Genomic DNA, 3,226 nt, shown 5'->3' on the forward strand with positions numbered 1-3,226 from the left:
GGGTCAGACCCCTAAAACCAGCGTCAGTTGGAGTGGACGCTACGTTCATAAGATTTCCGACTACTGTTGGAGTTAAATCCCGCTCTGGTCTCCGGGCTCAGTTAGTCTCAGAATCTCAGACGTGGATGTGTGAATCCTTTTTATAACGAAGGACATCCTGAGTTACCTGGATCAAGCTCTGTGGCTCTTGGACCCTGGTCTTATCCACTAAGGGGGGTCTCCAGGTCTCAGTGGTGTGATGTGTTCTTGGGCTTATATCGTTATCTTTTCAGTTGGAATGTGACTGAGAGTCTAGGACCCTTTCAGGACCTGCAGAGCTAAAGATCAGTTGGGCTGTAAAAGAGGGACTGGAACCAGACCCGGGACGCGGACCCTGATCATCAATCCTGCTTCTGACACATTCAGGAGAGCTGGATTATAACCGAATGTACCGGAACATCTTAAGTTAAAGAACAGAAGTTTTGCAAAACAACTTAATGCATGACCAACATGTCTTCATTGATGTTGAAGTAGTGCTTTTACATTTTAGCTTAAATGTAAAAAGCAAATCTCACACAATGTTTAATAACATTTTAAAACCCAACACCATGACCTTGCTGTCAGACGACCCTCTATTAAAGGGGACCGGAGGCCGCCGTCGCTGGTCTTCCTCGCCACCAGACTCCCTTAACCCCCGTCCCGGGTCGTCTTCCCGTCGACCTGAAACTTTGGGTCTTTCTGGGTTGAAATTTCAACATTTTCTTTTTGTTTTTCTCCACTTTTCTCGATGTTTTTGTCAATTTTATTCAACGTTTTTTGTCACTTTTGAACGTCTGTTTTTGCCAAATTTTTATTTTTGTCACTTTTTACCAGTTTTGAGATGTTTTTTTGACACTTTTTCAGCGTTTAAAAAAAAAACTAAATAATTTTTGTATTTTTTTTTTTCTCAAACATTTCTCATTTTTTTCAACGTTCTTTTATCACAGTTGTGATATTCTGTAGAAAGTTTTTGTAAACGGGTAAATTTGACCCGACGCCACCAGACTCCAGTCATTTTAACTACAAGACTCAGGAGTCGCTAGTCCGGCTCTCACCAGACCACCGAGCTCAGAGATAGAGCGTTGGTCTTAAGCTAAGCTAGTCATTTCAAAAATGTTGAAGCTATCCATATTTGTTCCATTGCAGCGATTGGACGGCTGGCTTGACCCCGCCCCCCCCAGGGGCGCCTCGCCCGTAGCAGCCCAGTGGGACCAGTGGGATCAGCGGGACCAGCAAGACCAAGGGGACCAGCGAGGCCTGCGGGACCAGCGGGACCAGCAAGACCAAGGGGACCAGCGAGGCCTGCGGGACCAGCGGGACCAGCAAGACCAAGGGGACCAGCAAGGCCTGTGGGACCAGCGGGACCAGCAAGACCAAGGGGGCCAGCGGGACCAGCAAGACCAAGGGGACCAGCGAGGCCTGCGGGACCAGCGGGACCAGCAAGACCAAGGGGGCCAGCGAGGCCTGCGGGACCAGCGGGACCAGCAAGACCAAGGGGACCAGCAAGGCCTGCGGGACCAGCGGGACCAGCAAGACCAAGGGGGCCAGCGAGGCCTGTGGGACCAGTGGGCGACCTCGACTCCCGCCAGCCGGGACGGAGAGCCACTCAGCTTTGATTGTGGACGTGTGAGGGCGTGGCTGGGAGTCCACAGCCCCGCCCCCCCGGGGAGGAGGACTTCCTGCTCCAAAGGGGTGCAGACGGAGGTGGAGACGGAGGTGGAGACGGAGGTGGAGGTGGGAGACGTCGCATTCATTTCATTTAATTTAATGTCAAATCTTTTCAAATACATCCATTGTAATCAACCTTTGCTCAACTGAAACTAGGAAAACACACACACACACACACACACACACACACACACACAGTGATGTCCTCTCTCTCCATCAATATTCAGAATCCTCAACTTTTATTTTCCCACATCTTGTAAAGACGTATTCATGAGTAACTCACTGTGTCTGACTGTGTGTGTGTGTGTGTGTGTGTGTGTGTGTGTGTGTGTGTGTGTTAGAGTGATCTTGAGCAAACTCATTTGCAATATGCAAGTGTGTGTGTGGGCCTGTGTGTCATTGTGTGGGTCTTTGTGTGTGTGTGTGTGTGTGTTTGGGTCTGTATGTTAGTGTGTGTGTGTGTGTGTGTGTGTGTGTGTCTAGGTTTGTGTGTGTAAATGGGTGTTTGCATAGGGGTTTGCATGTATGTGTGTTTGAGAGAGAGAGAGTGTGTGTGTGGGGATCTGTGTGTGTGAGTGTGTTTGTGTTTGTGTGTGTGTGTGTGTGTAGGTGTTTGTCTAGGTGTGTGTGTGTGTGTGTGTGTGTGTAAATGGGTGGTTGCATGGGGGTTTGCATGCATGTAGGTGTGTGTTTGAGAGAGAGAGTGTGTGTGTGTGTGTGTGTGTGTGTGTGTGTGTAAGACAGTTCTATAGAAGGACAGTACTTTCTGAATTTTACAAATACATTTTCACACCTTTTGTGAACTAAATACACAATGTTAACACAGGAAACACAGGAAACACAGGATGACCCAGATTCCCCGTAGTTACCCTCTAAACGGTGTGAATGTGATGGTATGAACCGTTGCCTGGAGCAGCGGGGGGGGTAACAGAAGCTCTCTGTTCTGTTTTAGGCAGAAGAAGAAGAAGAAGAAGAAGAAGCCGAGCGTCTTCTCTCCAAACAAAGGTGAGAAAGAGTTGTTCAAATAGAGCGAAAACGACCGCAGAGCACCGAATACTTCCTAATACACCTCAGAGATCCAGAGGTGAGGACAACAGTGTCCTCTCTGTTCAGGAAGACAAAAAACAAACATGCAATATGTCTCTCTCTGTGTAGCGGAGAATAGAAAGTGGCATGGAAAGAAAAGACGCAACTAAAGTACAAGTACCTCGACATTTTGAGGAACATGTACTTTAGTTGCGTCTCTAAGAAATATCTGTAAATTAACTGTTGTGTGACTGTAGATTTTAACGGATATTGTCCCTTTCTTACATTTCTGTTAATTTACAATATAACTGAACGTTTTTTCTACCATTGACGCAGTTATTTAACTGAAATATTCAGTTTTGTACTTGCAATAGAAAGTCATTAAATAAAAGGTATAGAATGGATGTGAAGGGCATTAAATAAATTGCGTTATATGATCTGTCCACCAGAGGACGCTCTACAACGTCCCTGTTAGTGATGGTGTTACATAGTCTGTCCACCAGAGGACGCTCTA

The sequence above is a fragment of the Etheostoma cragini genome, chromosome 3 (genome assembly GCF_013103735.1).
Source record: "Etheostoma cragini isolate CJK2018 chromosome 3, CSU_Ecrag_1.0, whole genome shotgun sequence".
Lineage (NCBI taxonomy): Eukaryota > Metazoa > Chordata > Actinopteri > Perciformes > Percidae > Etheostoma > Etheostoma cragini.